The following is a 12,888-nucleotide window of genomic DNA, read 5'->3' as shown; positions in this document are numbered from 1 at the left end:
GAGGGATGAGCCTGAATGCCTAGGCAACAAGGATGTCCTAGTAGAAGAAATATATCAGGATGGGTGTGAGAAATCTTCAAAGGTATGAAAAAAGGGAAAACTGAATGGGACCAGGTGAGTATTTCTCAGGCTGTAGGAATTTAGGCCTAAGCTTTGGGAAGTCATGTGACCCCCAGGAAGTAGATAGCGTTGTTGACCATTGGTTCATGGTTACTTCCTTTTCAATCCATCCAAAAAATTTAAAAATCAACAGGAAGGGTAGTTGTACTTGAGTCTTTTCTTCTATGCAATCCACTGTCTATTTCTGTCATGTGTCACACACCAGGCTGGACTGTCCAGTGCTTGCACCTCTGCTTGCAAGTTCCAAATAAATGTTTTCTGTTTGTATCCAGAGATTCCTCCAAGGAGTCAATTTGCGTAAGGGGAGGGGGGACCCCACACACCTAATAATAAAGTTAAATATAATCCTGAATGGAAAAAATAGACATTTAATGAACTGAAAGGCTTTCAAGTATTTTTGACAAAAACAAAAAACCTCCCCAGAACTCAATGGGAAATTCAATTCATCACATCCAGGAGAAATATAAGGTAATCATTAAAGATCAATTATAAGGGATTCAAAAAGGTCAAACTGTTTACATCTTAAATAATGAAAATGTGAGCAGTATTACTTGGATAGTTTGAAAGAAAGTTTGGGACTGAGTTGGAGTATGCTCGGGTAATTTTTGAAACAGTAAAAAAGAAGCAATTATCTCAAACAAATGCACTATGAAAGGAAGAAATGATATTGAGGACACAGGTGGGCGTGGAAGGCTGGTAATGCTAGAACGTTATCATCATTGGATCTGGGTTAAAGAAGGAAAAACATATACATCTAGAAGAGCTTAAAAGTCTTCTAAATGTATAATGAAATAAGAGGGTAAGAGAACAGAATAAGGGAGGGACTTTTAGAAAGATGTACAGACTAACATTTAGGAGGGTGGGTAGAATAAGGAATGGGATGAAAAGGAGAGAGAATAAGGAAGAATTCTTTTAAAAAGATATATTTTAGAGAGGTATTAATTAGAAGCAAATAGACAATCAAAGAGAAATAGAGTAAAAAGAGAAGCTGAAAAGAACAATTTAGCAAAGAAAAAATAGGATAAAGGGAAATGCACAACTAGTAATTATAATTATTGGATTCACCCATAAAATGGAACTGGATAATAGAACAGAATAAAAATCAGAATTTGAGAATATGTTTTTTACAAGAACCACATTTAAAACGAGAAACACCCACAGTGTTTATACAAAGGGCTGGAGTAGACTTTTTTTATGCTTCATCTGATGCAAAGCAGAAAAAAAAACAAGGGTAAATTAGAAAAAAAAAGAAATCCTAAAAATTGAAAGTGAAATTAATAAAATGGAGCATAAGAAAACTATTGAATTAATGAACAAAACTAGTAGTTGGTTTTATGAAAAAGATGATAAAATAGATAAACCATTTAGTTAATATGATTTTAAAAAGAGAGAGAAAACCAAATCATTAGTATTAAATATAAAAAAGTCAATATTCCACTAACCAAGATGAAATAAAAGTCATTATGAGTTATTTTTGCCCAATTATATGCCAATCAATTTTAAAATTTAAGTGAAATGAAAGAATATTTACAAAAATATAAATTGCCTAACTTAGGAAAAAAGAAAATCGAATATTTAAATAGATATATTTTAGAGAAAGAATTTGAATGGGAAAAAATTGGGCTAAGAAAAAAAACACCAGAATCAGATGAATTTATAAGTGAATTCTATAAAACATTTCAGGACCAATTAATTAAATTAAATTAGTTAAATAAATTATTTGGAATAATATGCAAAGAAGGGGTTCTACCAAACTCTTTTTTATGAAAAAAATATGATACTGATAACCTAAACCAGAAAGAGTAAAAATAGAGCAAGAAAATTATAGACCAAACTCATTAATAAATATAGATACAAAAATCCTAAATGAAATACTAGATAGGAGAATACAATAATGTGCTATAAAGATTATCCATCATAATCAAGTGAGATTTATACTAGGAATGCAAGAATAATTTAAAATAAGGAAAACTATTAACATATTTGATTATATCAACAATAAAAATAACAAAAATCATATACTTTTATCAATAGATGCAGAAAAGGATTTTGGTAATGTACAACACTCATTTATAGTAAAAAATAAAACAAAACAAAACAAAACAAAAAAAACAAAACCTTGAAAATGTAGGTATAAATGGATTTTTCCTTAAATTGATAAGAAGCATTTATTTAAACACTTAAGCAAGCATTATTTATAATAGGGATGAGCTAAATGCTTCCCAGCAAGATCAAGTATGAAATAAGGATGACCACTGTCACTGTTATTCAATATTGTATTAGAAATCTTAGAAATAGTAATAAGGGTTAGGGAGGGAGTCAGGAAAGAAACTGAAAGAGTCAGATTGGGCAATGAGGTAATAAGATTCCTTCTTTTTGCAGACAATATGATGATAAATTTGGGAAATCTTAAAGACGATTAAAAAGTTAGTTGAAACAATGAATAATTTAACAAAGTAGCAGAATATAAAGTCAACCCACATAAATTATCAGCATTTCTATATATCACCAACAAGAAAAGACTGAGATACCTCATTTAAAGTAATTCTAACAATCAGCAGGCTGATTTCAGAAAAGCCTGGAAAGACTTCCATGAACTGATGTTAAATGGAGTAGAACCAAAAGAACATTGTACCCAGTTACAACAAGGTTATGTGATGATCAACTGTGCTGAATGTGGCTCTTTTCAACAATGTGTTGATTCAGGCCAATGTTGGAGAAAACCATTTTCATCCCGAAAGAGGAATATGGCAATTGAATACATATCACAACATAGTATTTTCGCCTTTGGTGGTTGTTGTTGTTGTTGTTGTTGTTGTTGTTGTTGTTTGCTTGCTTTTTTCTTTTTCATTTTTTTTTTTCCCTTTTTGATTTATTTGTTCTTGGGCAACATGATAAATGTGAAAATATGTTCAGAAGAATTGCATGTGTTTAACCTATATAGAATTATTTGCTGTCTAAGGGAGAGGGGAAGTGGGGAAGGAGGGAACAAAATTTGGAACACAAGGTTTTATAAGTGTGAATATCAAAAACTGTCTTTGCATATGTTTTGAAAAATAAAAAGCTATTATAAAAAATTAAAAATAAAGTAATTCTAGATAGTATAAAATACCAGAGAGGATACCTGCCAAAACAAACCTAGGAACTGTATGAACAAAATTGTACATGTACATACATATATGTGTGTGTATAAAATATATATGTGTATATGTACATATATGTCTATAAGCCTAACCTTTTTTACATAAATAAAATCAGATTCAAATAATTGGAGAAATATTCATTGTTCATGGGTAGGCAGAGCCAATATGATAAAAATGATAATTTTACCTAAACTAATCTATATATTCAATGAACTCTCAATCAAATTATCAAAAGAAAATTTTTTTCTGATTTAGAAAAAAATTAGCAATTCATTTGGAAGAATAAAAAGTCATGAATATAAAAAAAACTAATAAAAATGCAATGAAAGGAGGTTTAAAAGTACTAAGTCTTAATTACAAGATAGTAACTATCAAAATTATCTGGTACTAGCTAAGAAATAAAAAGGTAGATCTGTGGAAAAGAATAGATACACATCTTATGGTAACAAATGACTATAGTAATCTTGTGTTTGACAAATATAAAGACCAGTTTTGGAGATAAGAATTCCTTTTTTTTTTTTTTTTTTTTTTTTTTCTCAGTAAAAATTATTGGAAAAATACAAAAGCAGTTTGCCAAGAGTTGGTCATGAACCAATATTTTACACTATTTACCAAGATAAAGTCAAAATGGATATATGGCCTAGATATAAAGTGAGATATTACAAGAAATTTTGAAGATTATGTAGCATATTACTTATCAGATCTATGGATATGTTGAACAAATGAATAAATAAGATAGAAAGCACTGTGAAATGTAAAATGAATAGTTCTGATTGCATTAAATTTAAAAGTTTTTGTACAAATAAAACCAATATAGCCAAGATGAGAAGAAAAACAATAAATTTTTTGGGGGGAGGGAATTTTATAGATAGTTTCTCCATTAAAGATCTCATATCTCAAGTATATAAAGAACTTTGTCAAATCTATATGAATATTATAAATTCTCCAACTGATAAATTGGGTCAAAAGATGTGAACAAGAAGCTTTCCAGTGAAGAAATCAAAATAACTTATAATCATATAAAAATGTTCTAAATCATTATTGATTAGAGAAATGTAAATTAAAATAATCTTAATTAAGATATTATTTTACACCTATCAGATTGGCTAAAATGAGTGAAGGGGAAAGTGACAAATATTCAAGAGGATGTGGAAAAATTGGAATATTAATTCATTGTTGGTGGATCTGTGAACTAAGTTTACCATTTTGGAGAATGATCAAATTATGCCCAAGGAATTATTGTACTGCCTATGCCTGTTGACCCAGCAATGCCACTATTAGGTCTGTTTTCCAAGATGGTTAAGGAAAAAGGATATATTCTAAATTATTTATAGCAAGCACTTCAAGCTGGGGGATAGTGGAAATAATGAGTTCAAGTACATTGGCCACTGACAATTTGAGTGACAATTATCTGTGAGCCTTGATTTCTTATTTGGAAAATGTGGAGTTGGATTAGGTCCCTTCCAACTATAAACCTACAATAGCATCTAATCTGGGCTAAGAGGTCTAGAAACCATCAGTACTCCTGCTGATTCAAAAAGCCCAAGCCCTGTTCCTTCTTCCCTGACTGGGGCCAGGGCTGCAATGGCATACCCTGCAATGAGACTGTGCACTAGACTCCCACCCTGATGGAACAGATTTTTCCCATTAACTGTCTAAGTTGTCTTAGGCCAGAAAATATCTCATTCCATCTGTTCATGTGTTTTGATGCTCTTAAATGATTTAAAGGAATTTAGAACAGTTTGGGAGACAACTAAGCATCCCCGCCTTTACTCTTTCTCTTTTGAACTTGTGGATTTTAGAAAAACATGGAAAGACTTGTGCAAAAGAATGAAGAATGAAATGAGCCATACCAAGAGATCATTGTATATAGTAACAATAATATAGTTTTAAGAATAACTTTGGGTGACTATATCACTTTCTTTGACAATTACAAATACCCAAATTAACTTCAAAGGACCTATGAAGGAAGATTCTAGTTATAGTTTTACATATATACAAACTAATGTAGTTTGTTTCTAATGGTAGTTATTTCTAGGGTGGAGGGTGAAGGAAGAAAGAAGAGAAAAAGAAAGTTACATGATAACTTTATTATATATTTAAAAAGAAAAGCAAGTTTTCCGAATAGATCTGTAGTTTCGTGAGCAACCCTGTTTTTTTCTTTTTCCTTTCTATTCTATTTTATTATGTATTTTGTTTTATTTCTTAAGTTTGGAATTTAAAAAATTGAAAACCAAAAGAGTGAGCTTGTAACTGTCCTTGATGAAATTCAAGTCACTTTGCCCAGGTAAACTATATCCACAGATCCTGAAAGAAACAGCAGATGAACTTATTGAATCCCATGAGAGATCATGGAAATTGAGAAAGATACCATAATACTGAAGAAGAGCATATCACTTGATTTCAAAAGAAAGATTTTTTTTAAGAGTCTTCAAATTGTAGGCTAGTGAATTTAAATCAGAAAATTAAGAGTGGATCATTAGTTGATTAAAAAATGTCTAGAAAAGAAAATGATAACAAAAAGCCAACATGACTATGTGAAGAACAGGTCATTCTTTGATCATTGCTAAATCTATGCCTCAAAGAGATCAACAAAAAGGAAAATAATACCAAATTACATATATACAAAAATATCTAGAGTAACCCTTTCTATTGAAATTTTTTTTTTCATTTAAAGACCAATATTGAACAGAATTTAATTTTCTTTTTTTTTTTTTTTCATTTAAATGCCAGAAAAGTATCATTTAAAAAATTTTTTTATTGCTTAGGCAAGTGACTTGCCCAGGGCCACACAGCTAGGAAGTGTTAAGTGTCTGGGGTCAAATTTGAACTCAGGTCCTCCTGACTTCAGGGTTCAGAACTGCCATCTTTCTATTGAATTGAAAACTAAAGGAGTCACCCTCATTTGGGGAATGAATGAAAAATGAATGTGATGGAATACTATTGTGCTATAAGAAATAATGGAGTGATTTCAGAGTAACCTAGGAAAACTTATATGAAGTGATAAATAAGCAGAACCAATTTTTTTTTTTTTTTTGTAGAATTGGGACAAGATTTCTTTTTCTACAGCTTTATTAATTTTTTTTATTATTTTTCCACTTAATGTTACTTTATTTTTTCCAATTACATGTAAAGATGGTTTTCAACATTTACTTTTATAAGATTTTGAGTTCCATTTTTTTTCTCCCTCTCTTCTCCCCTTCCCTCTCCCAAGATGGCAGTCTGATCATACCTTATACATGCATAATCATATTAAACAAATTTCCACATTAGTCAGGTTATAAAAGACGAATCAGAACAAAAGGGGAAAATCACAAGAAAGAGAAACAAAAGAAAACAAAAAAGAACTGCATTCAGACTCCATAGTTCTTTTTCTGAATGTGTAAAGGATTTTCCCATCATGAGTTTTTCTGAATGGTCTTAGATCATTGTATTGCTGAGAAAAGCTAAATCTATCACAGCTGATCTTCATACAATATTGCTGTTTCTTGTGTACAATGTTCTCCTAATTCTACTTCCTTCATTCAGTATCAGTTCGTTACTCTTTCCAAAATTTTCTGAAATTTAAAATCATTTTTATACAATAACAACAATATTGCAAAGACAATCAATTCTCAAAGACAAATAACTTTGATTAATACAATGACACACTACAATTCCAAAGAACGAATAATGAAAACATACCATCTACCTCCAAATAAACAAATTATGGACTCACTGCAGATGGAAGCATATTTCTTTATTTTTTGTTTGTTTGTTTGTTTCCTTTCTGAAATGACTAATGTGCTAATTTGTTTTGTTTGATTATACATATTTGTAATGTGCTTCTTTTGTCTTGACTTATAGGGAAGAAGGAAGAGGAGGGAGAAACTCCAAAACTGGGAATAAACTAAAATTGAATTAAAAAAAAAAAAAAAAAAAAAAAAGAACCAGTCATGCCAGATTCACTTTTTTGACAAGATTATTAAACTCATTGAGGCATTGATGAGGGCAATACTGTCAATATAGTTTGCCTAGATTTTAGCAGTTTTTGATGAAATATCTCATACTATTCTTGTGAAGATGGAGAAATGTGGACTAGATGATACTGTTCTGTTATCTTGCTTACTTCTATCTTCCCTACATTTCTTTTAAAGCCCACTGTATTTTCTCTTGGGGTTCTAGTAATCATACTGAAGAGTTGTTTTGTTTTGTTTTTTCTTTTTAAGGCTTTTATAATTCATTAATCCTTATTCGTGTTCTACTCCCTAGTATTATCAAAAGGACTTTTATAGATGAAGAAACTGAGGGGCCAAAAATGCAAAGTGGTGTTAAAGCATTCAATATCGTAGAGGGCATTCACATGTAAGACAGAAGGTAGAATTGGATGATTCCTAGAATGTCATCTAATTCTAAGATTTAAGATGATAAGCAGGTAAGATTCACAATCAGGAAGCTAACATGAAGATAAAATAAAATAGTTGTCCTATTCAAAAATTTCAAGAGAATTTTGTTCTTATTTCAGTCAGCCTGACAGTAAAATCTAATCCTTGATAAAATCCTTGATAATACATGAAGATGTATGAGAAATGCCCATGTTCAGAAATTGCAGTGACTTGAATTCTAAAAGAGTAGTGAAGGTGATGAGAGGTTAGAAGGAAGAGGGACTTGATGTTGAAAATATTTCCACTGCATTTCTTTTTTTTCCTTCTTCCATAAATTGTAAATATGACCAAATGCACATCTGACTTGCATCTGAATCAAGAATGTGTTTGTCCTGAGGATTTAGACCAGATGCAAGCCTTTCAGTCTACATAATGGAGAAACCAGAACCATACTCCCAGTAGGCTGTAAATGCTTCTCTTAGTGTTGAGGTTAAGAAGGGGAGACCCCAAAAGTCCCAGACCAGTATCACAAGGTGTCTCAAAAGAATTTGCAGATTTGAACCCATCTCTTAGTCAATTTAATGAGGTAATTAATGAAAAAAAATTAATTTAATGAAAGTAATATAAGGTTATTACAAAGCAGACTGAATTGTAAGAGAATTCAGTAAAGCCTGAAGCAAGGAGATAGATACACTTATATAGCTTTCAATCATAGATATGCTAATTCTATGGCTCAGGTTCAGGGGACCACAAAATCACATACCTCATTTCCCCCCTCAAGCGAGGGGGGGGAATGAATTTGGGACAAAGGGACAGAGTCTCATATTCTGGAGCTGCTTCAGGCTGGGGATAGGGGCCCAGTAAAAGTCCAGACTGAGGAGGGGAGGGTAAGATGGCAGCAGCAGCATTCAGTGGGGTGTGAATGTCAGAATCAGTTAGCCAATGATAGTCAAGGTGAACAAATAGGTGGAAGTTAATAGTTTAGAGCCTGGAGAAAGTAAATTTCACAAATAGTTTAAAAATGCAAGGGCCAAGTATGAACAAAAAGGACAATTAAAGTGGAGTTAGTAGGGACAATAGCCAGGAATCCCACCCAGAGGAAGGTTTCGGGGAAGATGAGGCTATCCTGAATGCCTTTTGCTAGACAGCTTTTCCTAGGATAAATCCCAAGGAATGTTTTCCCCCAAATCCCTGCTTTTTGTCTCCTTGAAGGGGTGGGGACAGTGTCTGAAGCAGTGGCATTATACACAATGAAAAGAGCACTCAAATGACCTAAGATGCAAGAACCATAATGTTTAAAAAGACCTTAAGCATTAGGTAGAGAGGATGATCTGCAGAGTGGAGAAAAACTTAAATGGGTTTTATCTCCTTTAGCAAAAACCTGAGCCTTTAAAGAAGGCTTCTACTCAATTAGTAAAGGTGACATCAAAAACCAAAAAGCAGTTTGAAGCCGCTGAGAGGGGGCACATGTAGAGAATTCATCTGCCAGGCTTTTCCTAAGTATGTACCCCTCCTCCAGATAGGCTTCAGGATGTGGGGTTTAGCAACCCTTTACTGGGCATATTTGACAGATCTGTTTAATTGTTTCTCCTAGGTTGCACAAGGATTAGAGAATATGATTTTTCCAGTGAGTATTAAGAAGCTTCAAGGAAGATGATATAAAAGCATTATGAGCCAGTTTGCCAGAATACTTTTGGAATGGATATCCTACGTTATTATCTTTCTGGCTTGAAACAAATGATGGTTAAGTTAAAGTCATTCCCCTCAGGGGAATGTACAAATGGGGTGACATCCAGGTTGCGGATGATGACATTTGGGAAAGGGGTCTTTGCAAATAGTGTATCAGGTTACATATGTGGACTGCCTTGAGGATGACAAGGGCCCACCCAACAATCCTGAATACCCCTATCGTCCACAGAATTCTCTAGCTTGACTAAAGACAAAAGAGTTATCTCCCCAGTGGCTGGGAGGGGTGACACTTGAGAGAGCTAGAGAGAAAAAGTCTCATACATAACAAGAAAGGAAGCAAGCTAATCTTAAGTGTCTCAGCCAGTTATTTGAGTTATTTGAGGAGTGATCTTACTCACTCTGCAAAGAGTTGGGCTGGGATTAGAAGCTGGCCAGAGAGTGTTGAAACCACCAGACAGAGACCGGGTAAGTCCCAGCTGGGGAAGTAAAGATACCATAGTCAGGGGCAAATGAGCAACAGCACAGGCAGCTGGATCTGCAAGCCTGTTTCCCTTGCCCATTTAATAGGAGAACTTTTTGCTCTCCAAAGTCCCTTTTCTTTCCATATAGCCCTGTGAACATGCAAAATATGAAAAGCATATTTGGAGTCAGTATAGATGTTTACTCTCATTCCTTTCCCCAGTTTCAAAACTCTGGTCAGGGCAATGACCTTCAGCTTTCTGGGCAGAAGTTCCAGGGACATCCTGCAGGGTGCTATTGAGGATCACCACAGAATAACCTACCTTTTTTCCGCAATTTTCAAGAAAACTGGATCTACCTGTAATGTCACCTGACTGAGTGTTGTCAGGGAGTGGCAGGGTTAAGAACACACCCAGAAAGTCAGGTCGGGGGTATGGGAGGGCTTGGTATTGAATGAGATGAGGTGAGATCTTTCAGGACAGTTGTGAAAATCGAGTAAGGCTTCATCTACTTCAGAGTTCCAGTGGGCCTGAAGGACTCTGAAGTTCCAGCAAAGGGCATTGCCTTCCCCTCCTACGACATCTCCCTATTTCATCCAAATATGGGCAACTATGTACTTATTGGTCAAGTTCAATTTCATGGGTAGATCTCGAGTTTAGAATGTAAGACTCTCAGCCAATGAGGATGAGGGTCAGTGGTGGGAGGGGGCGTTTTGCGTTAGGGATTAAAGGTGCTGTCCTGCCCACAGGAGGCGCTGCCTCTCTTCGATTGTCTACTCAAAGGGTGGGACACCCTTCTCCAGAGAATGGACAATAAACTTTGCTTTTCTCTAGAGCTCTCTCCAGCTTTTTTATTAAATGGTGACCCTTCACCCCTGACGTAGAGTGGACCCGAAGTGGAGAAACTCAGAGAAAAGCAATGGAAACTCCGCGGTGAAAATCCCAACCAGTTGGTGGAGGACAGATCAGTCAAGTAATTTGCTGCGCAGCAACCCAGTGGAGGTAAGCGTCCTGTGAAGCCCCTTGAGTCTAGTTATAGATTCTGGAGGGGGCTGTAGACGGTAGACAGGAAGAGAGCTAGGCCTTCCTGGGTGACTGAGTTAACCGGCGACGGTTAGCGTGTTTGGGCGTTTAGGAGTCTGTTAAACTCCTTCCAAATTCAATGGGTGTGGCCTAGTCCCAGCCAGCCCTCGAGGAGAGAAATGAGAAAAATATCAGAAAATACCGGTAGATATTCCCTTGGGAGATAAATTAAGTAATTGGAACAAACTGCCAAAATATGAGGAAAAATAAAAAGTAAGAAAAAGTGGATAAGGTATTGTTGTTTTGTTGCAGACTGGTGGTGCCAAAAGGATTAAATGGTACCTGAAGGGAAGGACCTGAGAGGATTTAATTCCATTAGCCCTTCCAGGGGCCTTCGGGCCAGGAGGAGAACTATGTCTTTTGAAGCAGGGGTCATTTCAGCTGACCAGAAATAGCTGTTAGTAGATCCCATTTGGGATCAGAAACCCTGTACATGGGGAAGTTTGTGGGATTGAGCCAGTGAAGATGGTGGCTTCCTTCCTCTTCCTCCCACGTGTCCTGACTGCAGCAGGGCCATGGGGGCCGGGGGAAAGAAACCGCTATTTAGTGAAGTTCATTGTTTTCAATGTGATGGCAAAGTAGTTTTATATTATTGGGAATTTAAAGCTGTGTTTGGGATTTTAAGTTAAAACATAGGTTTTTAAAACAATGCTGGTAGCTTACTTAGGGGAGGTTGTGGTTGTATCTCCCTACTTCGATGGTATGTTTGCTAGAGGTATTGGGTAATTTGTAACTGAGCTATGCCTTAAGTGTTTGTCAGCTCTGTTGGGCATGTATTAAGTTTTATGAAATTTGGGTCAGTTACGTGCAAACATTGAAGTGTAATGTTTAAAAATATATACATATATATTTACTTAAGGACGGGACAGGAAAGATTGATTTGTAAAAGTAATTAATAGTTTAAATGGAGCTATGATCTATTGGGTCAGGAAGCATGGTGGTGTGGGGGAAGGGTGACCAGGTGGAGAGGTCCCTCCTCCCATTAAATATACTGGGGTTATTTTTTGTTAGTTTGTTTTTAATAACTGCACCTCCTTGCTGATTTAGATATTAATTATTTCTACTGTTTAAAGGAACAGCCTACATTTAGATAAAATCTTTTGGGACTGAAGCTAATATTTACTTGGAGTTTTGAATTCAGGTATAACTGTTTGCAGAGGTCGTTAAACTCCACCATCTGGAGGTGGGATGGTTAAAATTAGGACAGCTACCTGAAGTAAAACTGCCTTAAATCATGCCCCTGGTTTTTCCTCTTATGTTTGTAATCAGAGCCAAGTGGTCAGTGAGATATACAGTGCTAGGACCGCTCCCACTTTGCCTTTCTTTTTGAGACGAAGCTGGCAATCTCTGGAACCCCAATCCCAAGTTCCTGACTATAGATCTATATTCAGATGCGTTTTTCATGTTTTGCATGATCATGGTGGGGAAAGAACTTTTGACACTCAATCCCCTATTAAATATGCAGAGAAGATGAAATGAAGGGGTATTCAAGTTAGAACAATATTAAATCTAGAGGGCTGGGAGATGGCTCACAGATTCCATAGTGTTGAAACATGAGGCAATACTATTAGAAAAGAATGTTCCATAATCCAAGATCATAATTTTAATCCTGCTTCCTTTTTGTCCCCTGGAGAACAGAACTATTGCTATTTTGGGAAATTTACTAGTCTGTTGTGTATAATCTGATAATTTCTGTAAACAGGGGGGGAAGGGAAACTGAGATTTCAACTGGTCAGAAAATTGGGAAAAACTGATGTCTTATTTCAGTTCAGGCCAAATTGGAAACTACTTACTCTTTGCTTACCTCATCATTTTGGTTCCCTGATGAAGGACCTCGAAAACTAGACATAATTTGGGTACTGAATAGAACTCTGGAAAAGGTAAAAGATTTTTTTCTTTTTGCAGCGGACATCCAGGCTGCTTCTGGACTGGATCGTTCTTTTAAGATAATTCTTTTAAGAATTGCTGCGATTGACGAAAGGTCTCCTTTTGTCTCGCTCTCTTGTCTCTACAGATAAGGGAGAGGCTGCA

General features: G+C 35.1%; 1 protein-coding gene across 1 annotated transcript in view; it reads left to right on the top strand.

The window, feature by feature from the left end:
- Positions 1 to 10,638: 10,638 nt before the first annotated feature.
- Positions 10,639 to 12,888, top strand: part of LOC141538749 (uncharacterized) — a 50,608-nt gene continuing 48,358 nt past the window's right edge. The window contains exon 1 of the mRNA XM_074260514.1: positions 10,639 to 10,776. The gene's annotated coding sequence lies outside the window, so the exon portion shown is untranslated. The remainder of the gene's footprint in view (positions 10,777 to 12,888) is intronic.

The sequence above is a fragment of the Sminthopsis crassicaudata genome, chromosome 4 (assembly GCF_048593235.1).
Source record: "Sminthopsis crassicaudata isolate SCR6 chromosome 4, ASM4859323v1, whole genome shotgun sequence".
In the NCBI taxonomy this organism is placed as follows: Eukaryota; Metazoa; Chordata; class Mammalia; order Dasyuromorphia; family Dasyuridae; genus Sminthopsis; species Sminthopsis crassicaudata.
The sequence above is the reverse complement of the archived record's forward strand: the minus strand, read 5'-3'. Positions and strand labels throughout refer to the sequence as shown.